General features: G+C 39.5%; 1 long non-coding RNA gene across 2 annotated transcripts in view; it reads left to right on the top strand.

Moving 5' to 3' along the window:
• Nucleotides 1–7,804: 7,804 nt before the first annotated feature.
• LOC103476863 (uncharacterized) overlaps nucleotides 7,805–18,096 on the top strand; it is a 13,235-nt gene continuing 2,943 nt past the window's right edge. For both annotated transcript variants that reach the window (XR_535558.2, XR_535559.2), the window contains exons 1-3: nucleotides 7,805–7,948; nucleotides 10,364–10,465; nucleotides 16,983–17,132. This is a non-coding gene — a long non-coding RNA (uncharacterized LOC103476863). The remainder of the gene's footprint in view (nucleotides 7,949–10,363; nucleotides 10,466–16,982; nucleotides 17,133–18,096) is intronic.

Below are 18,096 nucleotides of genomic sequence, written 5' to 3'. Positions count from 1 at the left end.
GATGAGTAGTTGCTCGGCTGTTGGCTGATCTATTTTAATCAATACACTGATGAAGGTTAAACCAAGTGGTATGTAGAACTTGTCAGTTCCTGGTCTGTTTGGTTTGCAAGGTTTTGGGGCCAGGTTACTACCACTTTACTTTTTTTTAAACTTCATGTAATTTTACAAAGTTATAGATGTTAGTTGTTTTCGTTTATTTCATCCTTGACACATTTCAATTAGTGACTAAAAAATGAAGTGCTTTCAGAAACCTATACCATTTTGTGCATTTGTATGTAGTTCTTATTTAAGCCACTGGTACAAAAAGAAAAAGAAAAACAGCAGATAAAAAAAAAAGTCTTGAAATCCATTCCACTTCCATTGCAACAAAATTACTAACATTGCTCGAGTTATTTTAAAAAGAGCTACGTTTTAATATTTTAAATGTAATTGGTGGCTAAGCCTGAGACCTTTTTTTTAGAAGAGTTGGAGGAGAGCTAATTGTTCTGGTCTAATCTCACAAAATAATTTTGAAAATTGTTGGTTACAAAACTGCTTTTAAATAATTAATTTTTTAGCAATATATTTCGGATAAACTCAACAACGGGTTTAAAAAAAAGATAATTTCTTCAGGTACTTCCTGATCTCGTTGATGACAACTTTTATGCTGTCTGCTGCTCACAATACGTTTGCAGGTCTAACAGAACACCTTCATAGGGTTAATAATGGAACTATTTTCTGTGTAAAAACACGTGGAGGGAGAGCATGAAAACACACCATTGTTGTAGATCTTGAAGTGTAATTGATTTTAAGCTGTTAACCTTTTACCTCCCACAGGTCTCTTACATATAGCTAAGTATTAGTTTGTGATTGATTGCTAAGTCTACTCTGAATGAAGATAAAATGGACTACAAACTAAATGAAACACCTGAAACTGGAGGTATTACTGACAGAGGATATAAAGGACTATAGTGCCGTCAGTTTATCATTTAGGCAAACAGATACAAACTAGGTAATAAAATTCAAATTTAAAATCAAAATTTGTTAAGTAGCCCCAGACTTTATATGTTGGTGGATTCCTCATATAGCTGAGTAAAAGGACGCTTATGAAGGTTTACACTAAGTGAAAAAAAAAATAGGACACCCAATATATGTTCAGTCCTTTTAAAAGAACATGGTTGTAGACCTTTTTAGTAATTATTGGTATATAAACTGTACAGTTGCACCTTTTTTGAGACATCGGCTACTCTAGTGTTTAGAAGAACTATCTTCTAATTAATATTTGTTTTAAAAACCCACAGAACCATTACTGACATACTGTGCCTATCAGACGTTGGCTTAGAATATATTTTTTGAAGAATTATAAATTAATTCTTAAAATGGTTTAAAAACGAGTGATGACAAATATTGTGTGTTTAAAGCAAAATCATATCACGCAAAACATAATATGATTCTGGTTGATATGCAAATCATATTGTTATTTGCATGTCATGATATGATACACATATCAAATCATTAAATGCATTGTTAGTTAGCTCCTAACTAACTAACTAACTAACTAACTAACTAACTAACTAACTAACTAACCAACTAACTAACCAACCAACTAACTAACCAACTAACTAACTAACTAACTAACTAACTAACTAACTAGTAGTTAATTAGTCAGGAACTATTTGTTAGTTGCGTTTGTAGTTATTTGTGGATTTGATATAAAGGGTCTATTAGTTACGTGTTCATACTTTTTTTTTCAGTATGTCCATACATGGGTCCTGAAAAGCTGAACTAAGCAAACAAAATAAAAGAATAAAAAGGAACAAAATTGAAATAAAACCTGTCAGAAAAATATTAATAATTCAACAAAATACAAGTTGAATCTGATGTTTACTGATTGTGATGTCTTTAGATCAGTATTGGAGCAAGTAAAAATCTTTTTACGCGCTGCATCCTAACTTGACAATGCGAACCCACCCTGCCTTGTAAAAGCTCTCCTATTCTATCAGAAAGTGAGGACATCTTGTATACATATCTCCTCAGGTGAACCCACTGATTTCAGATTGGACTTCTCCAGCTTTTTATTTCCTTTCTGAGCAGCCAACTTATTGGTGATTTGGATGCAGGCTTGGAGACAGAAACACTGAAAAATTGAAGCACTCTGAAAAATTGAAGCTGACAAGTCAAAGTTTGGGGTCAAAACTGACTTTTATGATGCTCATATAATTTAAAATATGAGCATTTCCATTTACCATTTGATTTACTTCAGCAAAAAACATAGTTTTTGTTTGTGCAAAAGCAGCCCAAGATCGTGATGCTAGTACCACCACATAGCTGTAATTTTCTGATGCACAATGTTGTTTTCATACCAAGCACTTCTTTACAAACCGTATCATCAGCCAATAACACTTTCTTGGCTTTTGAAAGGTCTGGATGCTTTCTTTGGAAGCAAATGTGTTTTATGGTATCTTAATTCTTAGCCAACACAAATGGAGACCATAAGATTGTTGTCACACGTGAAACACACAGTCATTACAGCTGATGGTGTTCCTGTCAGGCTTCTGGGAGCCTCTCTGAAAAGTTTTCTATGTTGCTTTTGTTATTCTGTTTTGGAGGAATATCCAGCAAACTCTGGCTGAAGGATGCAAATGAATAAATGCCAGCGAAATCTGCTTCCTTAGATTCAGTCTAATTGATGGCAAGCGCGTACTCATTGGATGCAAAGATGCAGATAACAAGGTTGTGTGCACTTACGCAACCCGGTTACTGCAGCTTTTTTTTTTAGTTTCAAGATTTATTCAAACCACTGCATTAGTTTGTTTTTCGGTTGAATTTAAAACAATACAGTAATATCACTTTAAATGCAGAAGAAAATTGAAATGATTCATCATGAGCTGACTTGAGTGCATCGCAACAGTTTGAAATCAACGGGGTCGTGTAAACTTTGAGATCCGCTGTAACTTTCAGCTTCTTTGTTGTAGTCATTAGATAGCATGTTCTGCTATTGCCAGTGAAGTTTAAAAAAAAAAAGCGTTTTGTACCGTCTGTTCCTACAAAACTGATACCTGTTGGCAAAAAGTGAGATTAAAGCGTGCTTTTTTGAATTAGAACACAGAAACATTACTCAAATCTGTAGGCAACAATAACACCTTACACCAATGATGTCATGTTTCACACAAAAAAGATTTGCCATCGTGCTGCATTTTCTGACCATGAATATAATTTAAGGGAGTAACTTTGTTTTTGTTCCTTGTTGTATTTTCGTTGATGTTTAAGTAAAATTGGTATTGAGGAATATTAATCATATTTTCCCCCAAAGTTTTCTTTAGAATAAATCACTTGTAAGAGATTTTACGTGTTTATTTTACTGAGCTCTGGACTCTCTCTGCAGTGTATAAAAAAAAAAAAAAGGTATATATTCATTCCTGGGAGTGACAGAGGAAGCTTTACTGTGCCTCATGTCCCAGTGTCCCAGTGTGTGTCCTGGCAGCTGTAAAGCTCTGCTTGCGTGTCAAGCCTGGTCAGACACATGGCTGCTAAACTGAGATGAGGTTACACCTCTCAATGCTACAACCACGCTCTCCAGAAGGGCTCTGTATGGAGGATTACAGGCATTTTCAGATTACTGTTAAGCGAGACTGAACTGTCTGTTGCTCTGACCCCCTTTATTTTTATAAAGGGGCAGCATGAACTGCTCCCCGATGGAGGTGAACGGACAGAACTGAGCAAAACATGAGAATCTGGTAAAGAAGAATGCGTCAGCATGTGTAATTTAGGACACCAGTTGTTTGCCTGCCATTAATAAGAGCTTACAATTTCACCTGCAAATTTTAAGTGAACGTGAGCAACAAAGTGGCGAGGAGGCAAAAGGGGCTGCTGCGTCTGTTTGGCTTTGATCGCAGAGAGCTGCCTCCCAGTTAAACGCTTCGCACATCCGTCTCGAAATGTCTCTAATTGTAGATGTCTTAATCAAGCAAAACATAAAGAATTGTCTCACACTGTGTTTTTGCAAGCAGGGGTTAAGAATGTTTGGGGGCTGGGGAGGAAATGTGTGGGATGCTGGCTGAGGTGGGATGGCCAACATGGAAGCTGCAGTGCCAGGAGTTTGCCCTGTCCATCTGCTGTTCCACTCACCCACCCACCCACTGACATACTAACAGGTGCGTGCACGCGGATACACGTGTGTTTTCTGTGCACACGCTCTCATACTCCACCCCGCTCCACGCTCGGGCCCTGCCCCTGTCCTCACTTAGCCCGGGCAGCAGATGGTGAGGGGTAAGGCTTGTAGCCCCCCCATTCACCCAACTCCAAGCCATCACCAGCCCTATCTCCCCCTGTTTTTTTTTTTCCTCCCCGCGAATATCACCCCACCCTTCTTTGTGTTGTTGCAGAGCCTGAGTGCTGAAAGGCGAGCCCCAGCGTGTCTTCCCTCCCACCCTCCCACGAATCCTTGGCTGGCTGCCATTGGAGGGAATCAGTCAGGTGTCCTAATGCTTCGGTTAGGGGAGGAAACGCTGGTTAATCTGCCCATCGCGTGCCACTGGCCATAGCGTGGCCTCTTTGTGTCTGGCACCCCTCTGATCAGTCCCTCCACCCCTTCATCTGTCTTCCCCCCACCACCCAATCTCTTCCAACCCAGTTTCTCCTCCTCAAGACAGTGTCATCCTTCCCAAAACACCAACTCCACTGTCGCTTGAGACACTTTTCAACTCCATTCCTTGATATTGTCTTGTAACTCGTTGTGGTACAGCCAGCGAATGTTCACATTTCCTGCTTGGAGCCTTTCGTCAAACCCTTTAAATGTTTTGCTGACTCATCACAGGAACCCTATGCATAATACAAATGCACAGAAAGTTGTTTGTGTCTCACAAAACATTTTCAGTTAAAATCTGTAACTCCAGCTGCTAATGTGTGCTGCTATTTGAACTGATGTTGAAAAGCTAATCAAAGCCCATTCTCCCAGACATATTTTTTTGAAACCCAAGATGAAGTCCCCATCCAGGCCAGTTGAACTAAGGTTTAAAAAACAAGATGGCTATTGAAAGAAAGCCATAAGATGTTTTCCTCAAACCCTGCAGGGGACACAGTAGGAGCATTCGTGAACTGCTTAGATGAGACAAAAATGAACCTTTTTGGTTCATTAGCAAAACACTGTGTGAAGGAAAACTAACGCTGGACATCACCCTGAAACACTGTGACTCAGTCGGAAGATTGGTCATCTGAATATCGGTAGTTTGCAAGGTATGCAGTATGAGGGAGGATGGGTGACTACAAGTGGTCAGTATGATTTGGCAAACATTCAAATAGAATTTTTTTCTGGATCTAGACATTTCAGTGTGTCTCAGAAACAAGAACTTGAGTCACTCTTTGTTTGAAAATGCTTGCCCGTTTAGTCGAGCTTAGTAAAAGGTTGTGTCCAAAAGTTGCTCAATGTTTGTGGCCCCATTCACTGTAAAATCAAAATGGAAGCAAAAAAAAGAAACATGGCTAATTAAAAATCAACAGCTTGGGTTATACCTGCCATTTTAGGAGATTATAATTTGCCTGCATCTTTATTGAAAGGTTTCAAATTAGTAAAATAAAAAAAATGTAAATGCCTGTCTACATGAACTGCCTGTGCTGGTGGGTTGAATCTGTACCATTCTTGAATTGCACTTGAAGGCCACACAAAAATATTCCGAGGGACAGAAATGGCCCTCAGGCCTCACTTTGAACACTGCTGCGGAACATCCCTGCACTTTGAGTTTTATTACAGATTGCAGTTGCCTCACTCATCATTGCGGCTAAGCTAAGCGACCCTCTTTGAATATGCAGAGGTTTGCTCCCCGGATGGAACCAGTTTATAAAGCTCCTCTTGGCTTGGTTGAAACCGTTTTTATGCTGTTTGCTTTAAAAAAAAAAAAGTAAAACATTAATAACCATCATGCATTGCATTCTTATGACATTTAAATATCGATTTTTCTAGGAATTCAAACTGAATTTGGGAACAGAGCTTTCAGTTTAGCTTCTCCCTCTGCGTGGAGTACAAGACAGAAAGCTGAAAATGTCTGAATCCATCTGACTTGACTTGTTTCGTTCCACCTCGAATGACACAAAATGTTTGTTCACTGAGCAGATTTTTTAAATGTTACTCTGTTCTCAGTTGCTGCACAGAGTTTAATTTATGTTAAAATTGCATACTCCAAATTGACTGGTGCACAAATGCAAACTATACAAAAATAGTAAAAACTATGTATCTTTGTCCTCTCACCTTACAGTCATGCCATTCTATGTGTTGACCTATCATATAAAATTTAAATAAATAAATAAAAATAAATTAAAAAATGTGGGGAAATTTAAGAGGTGCGGACACTTCCATGAGGTTCTGTTTCTGGTGATGGAGGGGGCACCCTGAAACCTGCTCTGCTCTGATTAGGATAAATAATCCTCAGATGCTGTTTGGAAGAGGCTGATATGGTAGTGCTGTGTAGTTATAGAGAGGTCATTACCATTTGACCCCTGCTGACCCTCTTTTTGAAGGACACCCGGTTTGGTCACTGCTCTGCAGCGTAGGCAGAGGTACAGGGTCAGGGTTCAAAGTGTCCTCAGCTGTGCTGTCATGGAAACCACAGCTTTGCCCATTTGATGGTCACTCTTCATTTAAAAAAACAAAAAAACAACAGTTTTATTTAAATACAGGAGCTCAGGACTGTTTCCGTGGCCAAAGTAAAACTTGCTGAGTCGATTCCATGCTTTTTCAGAAACCAATTAACATTGTTGCAAATTGATGTTTCCCCTCCTGCTTTTTTATATTTCTATTGTGCATGTTGCCGAAAGTTTTTACACTGTGAGTGCCGCATTTCAGCATTGGCACCAAAGCAAAGTGTCTGCCATGGTGGTTCACTTCCTGTTTTTGATCAGTGTGCAGGGTTTTCTTGCAATCAGTGCTGCAGCAGGGTGGGGGGTGGTGGGGAGAGGAAAAAAAAAATCAATACTCTGAATATAATGTGTGGCCAGTGGAATAGGAGAATGATTTATGTAGGGATGGCTCTTCTCTGCATCAGATGGGACATGTGTTTGGTGGTTGAATGAATGAATGAAATGAAGAGAAGGAGGGTGAGTGGCTCAGTGCTGAGGCGTGCTTCTGCTGCTGTCGGCTGTGCCACCACCCCTCCTTTTTTTTCCCCTCATCCCTCCATCACACCATGCTCTCTGACCATCCAGCTTAGTCTTATAGCTCTGCTGTTGTGCCATGTGATCAAAAACCACAACGCACACAAACCCGGACCAGGAGTTTCAGGATCACCAGCCCCCACCACCCCCTGCCCTCCAAAAAAACAGCACATGTCCCCATGTCCCCACCAGATTATTGAGAGCATGTTACTACGATAACCCAGCGAACTAGGACGGGGCCAGAGGGGGGGGCGAGGGATGAAAAGGTAGAAGGAGAGTAGGAGAGTCCGGCGGACAGACTGAGGGAGAAGCACGAGGCAAGAGGAGCAAGAGCATGTCTGCGAGGGAGAGAGGAAGTCTGGAGAAGAGACGGAGAGATGGAAGTGTGGAAGCGGGAAAGAGTGAGGGAAGCGAGGACATAACAAGCGTAGAGAAATGTGTGTGTGTGTTTGCTTATTGCAGTGGCCCCACCTACCCCTCCATCCAGTTAAGGAGGCACAGTCCCGAGGAGGAGGAGGAAGAGGAGGAGGGAGATGGAGGGATCCCCTCCCTCAGCCAGAGACACACACACACACATGCACGCACATGCACACGCACACGCACATACACATACACATACACATACATGCACCCCCCACACACACACACACACATCCTCTCCCTGTGGCTCACACACACACACACACACCCACACACGTACACACGCAGGCACACACACTCTCTCTCTGCTCCATGAGGCAGCAGTCGCTGAGCAGCTCTGGATAGACCACGCGAGGTTCTGCAGGTGTCCCACCCTTCTCTTGAGGCAGGGATGCTCCAGAAGGTACTGGCTCCTTTCTGCTTCTTTCTACAACATTTTATTCTGAACGAGGACGCTGTACATTTGGCTTCTTTTTGTTTCTTCTCTTCTTTATTTTGATGGTAGATTTTTCTTCTCTCGTAGTAAAGCTTTTCCCGCTTGAGTGAGGTTGCATGTGCAGCAGTGTGAGGCTGAATGTGTGTTCATACACAGTTGTTTACAAGCTCTACTGTTAGCTGCATGTCTGACAACTTCAGCAGAGTGGGCTCCTGTTGGTCCAACTCTGTAATATTTTTTTATTTTACTACCTTCTGCTGCATTTTAACACACCTTTTTTTATTTTTATAGAGGTCAGGGCTTTGACTGCTTGTTGCACTATTTAGCCTTGAGTTTCATTTTTATTGGCACTCTTACGGGTGGAGAAAACAAAGCGCATTATGCACGCCATCTATATGCATTGTTATTATGTTTGATTGAAACCTCCCAATCAATTTAAATCCAATAAAGATACACATCTTAGTAGAAAGATTTTTTAAAAATTTATTCTACAGAAATGATGAATTCCAAACAGATAGATATTTTTTTAATTCAAATTTGTAAATAAAATAAAAAACATTTAATATATGCACAGCAGGGTCTTCTATTTTTATGTTTAAGTTGTATGTTTTTTTTGGGGGTTTTTTTGAGAAAAATCTGAACTGGTAAATAATCCTGTGTGTGTGTGTAAGGGGAGAGCACATGTCTCGTATGTAACGTGGTGTACTGGCAGAGACCCGGGACAACCATTTCTACTCAGGATGGAGAGGCAGGGAAATACAACTTTCATTTCAAATTATGACTGAGACTATCCTCTTTAAAACACTTACTTTTTGAATTAAGTTGAATCTTCAGGTCTTGATTAGTGGAAAAAAAAGCTCAATTTTGAACAGGTTACAGGCAATTTTATGGGATTATTTGTAGCCAATACCTTGAAAAATACAAAGTTTGCTCATTTTTTGCAGCTTTTTACCTTGCACACATTTAGATCTAAATGATGATATAGCAAAATTTAAGGGAGTTTTAAAAGATTATCCTTCTTTTTTCTTTTAAAGTGTGTCGCTGTTTGCAGACCTTTTAGAAAAAAACATATCAACATTCTGTTCACTTGTTTTCAAAATCAAATTTTTTGCGGTTAGTATTGACCTATTAATGGTATTACCCACAAAGCGTGTGGCGGGGCCAGGGTCACATCCCACAAGGGTTCGGATGGTCAGCCCCCCCACCCCCACCTGGCCGCAGAGTGGTCAGAGAGTGACCAATAGAACCCGAGCTGTGGTCATCCTTCCATCTAGCTCCTTTCAAACTAGAGGTCACACGAGTCAAAGGGTAATAAGTTTAACCCCCTCGAGAGGCGAGAAGCCAGAGGTCACAAATAAGGCTGTAGGGAGAAGGTTTGAATCATCGATCAGTGGCACTCCTGGTTATATCTGTGCATATTGATAACGTGCTTCATTCTGCCAATCTCGTTTGCTCATTTGCATTGTTTGGTAAGCACTAACAGAAGTAGTTGTTATTATAAGTGTCCAGAAAACAACTTGGGTATTTTTAAAAGGTCTAGATTATAGTGCAGCTGTGTGCAACGACGGTTTCTTACGCATTTCTGTAAATCTATACACGTTTAGCCTTGTTGTGATGCAGGGTATGCACGTTTTGCCTTTGTTGCCTTATGACCCAAATATAACTCTGGCAACCAAGTAATTGTTTACCGAGTTCAAAAATGACCATATTTTTTAACCAGTCCAACTTATTATAATGTGTTTTGTTCTCTTGTCTCTTTGTAAGTAAAATAATGTTTAAATAAGTTAACCTGATCTCTTATATTGAGAAGGATATCATTATTTTGGCTGGTCCTGTGTCTTACAAAAGCACTTATAGCTCTTTGATTTGAATAAGCACAGGCTTATGTAAAAGGGTGTGGCCTTTTTTGTGCATTTCTCAATTTTTTTCTTGCAAACCATTGTTACAGTCTTTTTTTATTATTATTATCATATCTAAATCTGATTCTACTAAAAAGACAGTTAAGCACAATTAGGACGGTTTCTCAAATGTAGCCTTTTTGTGACCAAAGTCTAATCTTCCCCTGCATTTCTGAAATGGTGGCGTGCTGATGTTTCAGCATCTTCCAGTGGTCTCCTCCCTGGTTGATGTTAGCGATGTGTCAGCATTAAGCTTGTCCAGCCTGCTAGGCTGTTGGGGCCTTGGTGGCGACTAGCCCAGTCCAGCCCAGCCTGGCCGAGGGCCAGACCAGACACGTCTTGGCACCGGACGAGGGACGTGACAGGATCAAGGATTGCCAGAAAAGTGCTCCTACAGTATAGTTTCTGCATAGGTCAACAAAGTGTTGCTGTACATTTGATGTCTTTTTTTTTTCTTTTTTGTCTTCATTCAATCTTTTAACAGTGATGGAATAAGGAGGACGGTTGAAAAAGAAAGGGATGCAAAGAGAGAGATTCAACAAAGCACTCCAGGTCACGCTCTACAGCAAGATGCCGCGACTGCATGGTATGTCCCTCGGCCAAATTAGCCAACTCTAGCCCTGATCTGTTCGGTCCTCAACATGCGCACAGCACTCCATGGATTTAGGTTCATGTATTTGAGGACAAGCCCCTTATATAGAACGTGGTGAGCCATTAAGTGTGTGAATAGGAGAAGTGTACATGTTGCTCAGTCAGCTATTGCACAGACAGAGACCATCAATCACTAATGTAAGCTGCCTTGCTCTTTTTGCTGGTCCCTCAAGTCTTCTCCCAGATCTGGGATTAGGCAGCACTTTGCCTGCAACACTGTGTTTATTTGGGGAGGATTTCTGTGGAAAACTTTGACCGCAAATCATGCAAACAGACTTTTGTATATCGATATGCATACATAATAAATGTCAAAGTGTGTGCTTTGAAAATTTTTTTTACGATGCCTAATATTGGTAGCTTGTAGCTGTAGTAATTTTCATTTCAAAATACCGATAAGATATATCATTTCAAATTTGTAGGGTGAGCACCTACAAAATATATCTTCTTAAGGAAACCGTCTGAGTAAACCTACCAACGTTTTACTGCCAGCTTAACACCATGTTCACTTAAATGTACCAATCTATTTAGTTCACATATTCTCTAATCAATATTCTCATCCTGCTTTGTTTAGGGGAGACACGTTTCATCCCTTAAACTTGTGTTGTGACTTTTGATTATGCAAGAAATTATAAATATTTTTAATTAATCCAAACAAGCTGTGTTGATTAAATTACTGCTCCGCGTTGAGTGGTACTGTTTTCTGCTGTGTTTTTTTATTAGCATAAATATGAATTTTGGGTACTGAGCCTAAAATGATTTGTGCCGCTGGCAGATTAAAGTATATTAAAAGTAATATTTTAATTTTACCAACCAGTGACTGGAAATATCGTTGATGTTTCCGTCTCCCAGTCAGACTTCAATCTCACGCAGAATTTATGCAGCAGAGCTGAAGATGAGGGAGATGGCAATGAGGTCCTCCAGCCTCAAAGACTTGGAGCTCGTCACCAAAGATAAATCGTCAAAACTAGTGAAAACATGATAAAGTTTTCACTGTTTGTGAGGGGTTTGGTTGCTGTAATGGAAATCATAACTATTTCCCCCCACTGATTATTAAGAAGGTCCTAATTAGTTTTCAACAAGCTATTCTTAATTAAAAATGAATAAAAACAGAAATGTACATATATCTAAGTAATCCTGTTTTATTTATTTAAATTTTTTTTTTTTTTGAGAAAAGTCTTCCGATTCCCTCCCAAAAACAAACATCTTGGTTGAATAAAAATAATTTTAGATCTATTTTTAAAATAATTTCGGTCTGAAACGAATGCTTTTCGCAATAGTGGTGAACAGTTTGGACGAGCACAGATGATAAGCAGCTGGTGGGCTGCTTGTCGTGTTAAGATTAAGTAATCAGTCATTTGGTCAAGGTCTTGTTTATCGAATATAGTTTGACCAGCTGAAAGGTTCACGTTACCCTTATCTCCTGAAAAATAACGGCTGCTGATGCATGTGTGTCGGAGAAAACATGCTGTGAAGCTTTCCATTCATTTTTTAATGTCGTGAGTCTGCTATATTTAAAACACAGTCCCATCTGTATAGAGCAGAAAAAGTGTTGGCTTAAATATAGTTTTTGTTTCAAATGAATAAATGAGGCTTGTCTTCTGATAGGCTTTCATTGAACTAATGCAGAGGCCTGGTTAGAAATGCTCTTTGTAAAGGTCACTGCTTGTTGTGATGTGGACAATGAAGCAGCCAATAACTGCCTGTGAAACATGAACCTAATTGGAGTGTTATGTCAACGATTTCATACTTTGACATGAAATCGGGCAGCAGAGGAAATAGAAAAATCCTCCTTCACACTCTTCATAAACATACTGGTTTATAAACTTGATATGGTGACACAGCCATCGCACAATGGCGAGATTCTGATAAGTGTCAGGGTTTGATCGGCTGAACGAGGTCAAAGTTTTTGTAGAGAAATTTCATCTCAAAAGTGTTTCTGCATCACTGCTCTTTCTGGATCAAAGTAGTTTAACGTGTTCTATTAAAACATGTGTCAATCCATTGTTGTTAATCATGCAATAATATTAGTAAATTCATTTTCCTTTATATTGCAAACTGCGGGTCATATCAGATGACCTGTTCAGCTCCAGTTGTAAACTTTTTTTCTGCCCATGTTTTTATGCTCGTTTCTGTTTTTGCTTTTTTTTTTTTTTTGAGACACAGATAAAAAGAAAACATTGCAATGAATTTAGCCATTATTTTACTTTATTTTTTTGTGAACAGCTCAGCATTACTCAGACGTTATCGCCTCACAACATTACGGAAATTTATCACTGAAATCTTAAAAGTACTATAGCAGATCCAAATATGCAAATTCCTTAGGAAACACTGGACAGAAAAACAACAACAAATTTGTCATTTATCATTCAGCTGTAGTAAAGTGTATTAAAGAAAAAAGGGAGATTGACAGAGCCGGCCCAAAGAATGAGCAACCTAAGTAGCTTAGGGCCTACCCATAGGGGGTCATAGAGAGTTCTAGAAATTATCAAAAGTAAAAGCAAAAAAAAACATCCTTCCCAAGTACGATTTACAAATGTAAATCTTACTCATTCTACTTGCACTAAATCAAGTAGAATGAGGCCTCTATCTGTAATAGTGCAAAATCAAACTTGTAATACTTTTTGCACTATTACTTTTTGCACTACTATTGCAATAGTAAATAAAAATCGATTGTAGTCAGACTTTAAATATTTTTGTTGATTAACATATTAACACTCGACACCTCAGAAGACAAATTTAAAGCTGTGGGAGTGGAGCCATTGCAGTTGTTTCACACGCAAGATAAAAATAATAAAGACAACTAAATTACAACAAAAAGAAAATTACCTAGCAGAAATGAATGAAAGCAGTAATTAAGCGCCAGTCAATAAAAACTTAAGCAACCTCCTGCTCTGTAAGTCATTTCTAGTTGAGCAGGGGTGTATGAGCCATGTTGAAATTCATTGACTCGTGTGATAATGAACAATTATTAGAAAAACAAACATGAAAGAACCCAAATAACTTTAGAAACTCTAAAGTAAGTGTTAAATTAACATTCTTAAAATTATGGCTCATATATTGACATTTAAGAAGCTGTTCTTATGCTTCACTTTTCTAAAAAGTACAGATAACCAGCAAAAGCATCACGAGTTGTACCATAGACTATGTCAAACGTCTGATGTGTAAACTGTTAAACACAATGGGGATGTAAAATGTAGCTTTGCGATTGATGCTAGTTGGAAAACCTCATGATCAGACTTTGCTCAGGGCCCCAAACAGCCTGGGACCGGCTCTGGAGACTCAGTTCAGTTCCAGTCTAACAAGAAAAGGAGACAAACAGAGGCTGAGTGGGACAGAGACACTCCTCAGACGGTCTTAAATATACTCCTCGCTCATTTACGTGACACATAAATTCACATTTAAACGGCAGAAAATTGCTCCGGCGGTTGATACTCTGGGACATATAAAAATACAATTGTCATCAGTTGTGTGTGTGTGTGTACATTGAAGGATACAAGGGGGTAATATAAGATTGAAGAGATGTATTGAGGAATTATGCATCCAATAACTGAGATGAGATGTAAATGTGGTGTGGACAGTGAGTAGGCTGTTTTTTTTTTTTTTTTCTTTGGGTCGTTCCATGTGAGACTGCAGTGCAGAGGCTAAATGGCAGCCAGACTCATATCCTGTGACTGGCAAGAAAAGGTGGCTACACTGTACACTGCAGAACTTACAGACCACTCAATAAGGTTTGTATTTTTCAATGATGCACCAATAAAGCAGCATCAAATCCTCTAAATTTAGAGTACGTAAATAAAAATGTTTAACTCATTTTGGATGTCCCAACTTATAGAGAAAGGATCAAAATGAACCAATTTTTCCTTGATCAACTCTGATTTGTGATCGTCATATACTGAAAAAATTATATTGTGTACCCCGTTCAGAAAATGTATAAAAATCGTCATTCTTTTGTTGGTAAGCGCACTAAAACTGTATGCTCTTATTTTATAAAAAAAGGATAGATGCATCTGCTTTGATGCATTAATTTTATAAGCTTGTTATTCCTTAGTTTTTTTTTTTTATTGGATTCAAAACGTATGCTCTTGTCAAGGAACTTGCAACATATTTTTTCTTAAAAAGAACCTTAGCATAGGCCTGTATAAAGCTTGCGCAGTGCATCTCGATGTATTATGCCTGACAAAAGAGATTCTCCGATTAGTTCCCAGATCTTCTGTGGAAATTACTTGTTAACATTCTGAAGCTGGTATTTCTGATAGAGAAATACCAGGAAATTTATGCATTCTCCACTTCTGGAATACTCATATTTTTTATTTTTATTTTATCTCACCGCAATTTTGTTCATTTTGATATAAACTCCCTTCAGATTCAGTTCAGACTGCTGCAGATTAATAAGTTTCTCTACCCCAGATTTTGTTATTCCTCCATCTCGTCATCATCTTTCCCTCCTTTTTCCCTGCGAGTTTTTTTTTCCTTCATTCTTCTGTCTCTACAGAAGGGTTCCCAACGGAAAGGCAGGGGCTAATACACATGTCACATCGGTTCACGCAGATCCCAATTGTTTTTAGCCACAGAGCAGCTCTCAGAGGTCTGCTCCTTGTGTGTGTTTCCCAGCATGTGTTCTTATATGTTAAAGCCATGCGCATACTCTCACACAGCTCCTACGGCCTGACCCACCTTTTCAACCTCACACTGTGGACATACAGCAACATTTTCTCTGTTATTTTCTGTCTGGATGTCACCACATGTCACTGGACCATCAACAAGCAGTACAATATGGCTCCGCAGGAGGCCTCCTTACAGACATGTTTCATAATTTGAGTTGTTCTGTCTATTGTATCAGCCACCTTTGATAAATTTACTTCCAACTGATACAATGCGTCATCTTTTTTTCTTTTCATTAGCAGAGGACAATTGCTTGTACAACGAATGTCCAGGACTCTAATGAAGTGCTGAAGCAAAGGCTACAGGGCGACAGGCCACGAGGGGCGTTTGCTCTTCTTTACTGTAAACGACGTCCAATGGGTGAAAAAATACCATGTATATAGTTAGTTACTTATTTACTTGTAGTTTATTGGTCAGTATTCTTTGTGGATCTTAAACCACTAACTCAGAATTGACAGATGCAGAGATTTGGATCCACATTTAAAAGGCAGAAATTGCTTTGAATAGTCTTAGTTGTAGTGTTTGTGGCAGAAAACAGGAGGAGCCTCCATTCCTGGGATATCACTATCCATTCAGATGAGTTTTTTTTTTTTTCCTGGACTGTCTCCTTTCTGAATACTCAGGCTGTTGAGCTCCTTTTATTCAGACTGAACCCCACAGCAGAGCCAGTGAACGCCTTTGAGCAGAGCTGCAGGTGCATAGAGAGAGAGGAAGAGGAAGCATCTTACAGCAAAAAAGTTGGTAACAGCAATTTCAAATTATAAATTCAATTGCAATTTTAGCTAATTTCTATAAACACAGATGTTTTGTTGACAATATTTGCTGTATTTGTCTGTAAAAAACCCCACAAATAACATGGAAGAAAAAACACTGTTCCTCCTCCGCAGCTTTTCAACCTTAAGCCATTTTAAAATTAAATAAAACACAACGATACTTATCGAATTTTTATTTTTATTTTTATTAGTTAGCAATTCTAAGACGTTTATCCTAAACTGTTGGGGGACAGGTTGGGGTGTGTGTGTCGGGGGGCGGGGGCCCTCATGATGTTGGGACAGATGGTATTTAGCTCTAGCTGTGCCGGGCTCAGTGGGACCCGAAGCTTAAGAGGTTAGGCCTGTCAAAACCACTCTGCTCATTCACTGCCTAACAAAGTGTGGACTGTCAGCCTGTTCCGTTTAATAAACTTAAGATTTTTCTTTTGTCAATGCCCGAGCAACACTTTTGCAACTCGATGACCTGAATATCCCGACATTCTTCCAGCTCAGTGGCAGAGGATGCACCTTTTAGGCAGGGACTTCCTAAAGAATATAGAAACATGGTGGTTAAACATGGAAAAAAAAAAGGTGATTGGTTTTTGGGCAATTATACACAAACTTAAGCCAGAGTTGTATTATTTGAGACTTCATGTCTTCCAGCTATAAAACAACTAGTAGATTAAATTAGTTCTAGAAATGGTCAGAAAGTTACTAAATCAATTCATCTTCAACTAATTTTTTTATTTTTTTTATTGTTGTTCCTGTATTGATCTGGTTATGTATTATACTTTTAATTTTATGTCCCTTAAACTTCATGACGTTCAGTTGAAATGGTTAGTCGTGAAAGCTTAAACTTCACCACAAGAGGGAGACATACAGTAACGTGCAGAATAATTTTTCAACACACAACTTCAAATCTAAACACAGCGAGGCTGAAACACAGTAACTATTTAAATGTGCTCCTTAATTGTTGACTAATTAATAAGTATGATAATAACCATTTGGTATCCTTCTCAATCTCTCAATTTATTCCAGTGTTCGGTAAGGTCAGAGGCTGAAAGCTGGTCAGTGGGTGACCTGCGCGGGATGCCTGGGTGACATCTGACCTCTGACTGGGCGTGCAGGGTTGACCCTGGAGGACAAGGTCCGACAATGCGAGGCACGTGCCGTGGCCTAATCTCCATGGTAACGTAAGACCTTTCAGGGAACAGTGGGGAGCAGGGTCAGGGTTGTCTTTATGTTGATTGTTGTAAGACATCTGCTGTCGATTGACTCGTTGAATGTATGACGCCCCCAAGTGCAAAACGGCTTTTATACGACAGCCAGGGCCCGAGCAAGGAAGCTAAAGGCTAACTGGGTAATCTCTGCAGGCAACTGTGATGATGCATTTTGTTCTCACAATCACCTGGAGAGATTCTGCAGTTTGCCTTGCACTCGGTTTTCCAGAGTTTTTTTTTTTTTTTTTTAATCTTATAGTTCATTTATAAGATTAGAAAAAAACACATTGTTATCTAAACTGACTAAATATGTGATTCTGTGATCAAAAAGAGATTTTTGTTTTCTGGCTTAATAAAGGAGTCTTTTTAAACATCTTTATCTCTGATTCTCAAAAGTCAAAACATTTGATGACTGGTCAAAAGAAGAACAAAGGGATTAACATTGAGTTACGGTGCAGAATGAGGGCCAACAGGTGCAGCCCACCTGCAGGAAAATGTGTTTCGCATTCTTTGATGCTATACATGAGAAAGCTTTCATGCACAACATATTACTCCTCAGATTCTTTCTAATCATTACCATTATGCAAGTACTTTTTTTATATATATTTTTTTAACTTTATCACCCCAGCCTCTCCGCTCCCCCCACACCCACTCCAAATTCCCCACCCCACTGTCTCATCTCGTTCTCCACCGTGTTCTGCTGTGTTTTGGTGAAATCTCAGCTGGCAACTGTGAGTCGTTCACTAGCTGCTCTCACAATGGCCTCTGGGATTATGCTAAACGCAGCGCCTCGGCTGCTCCCCCGCATCGACCGGCATCGACGACGCCCTTTGGAGCGCACAGGAAAGGAGACGGAGGGCTCTCAATGAAGATGTCACTGCAATTACACAAGCGTGTGTCATAGACACCCTGTGTGTCTGCTCTTCCTCCTC

This window comes from Poecilia reticulata, linkage group LG15 (genome assembly GCF_000633615.1).
Source record: "Poecilia reticulata strain Guanapo linkage group LG15, Guppy_female_1.0+MT, whole genome shotgun sequence".
Taxonomy (NCBI): domain Eukaryota; kingdom Metazoa; phylum Chordata; class Actinopteri; order Cyprinodontiformes; family Poeciliidae; genus Poecilia; species Poecilia reticulata.
Note: the sequence above shows the minus strand (reverse complement) of the source record. Positions and strands in the feature narration are given on the sequence as shown.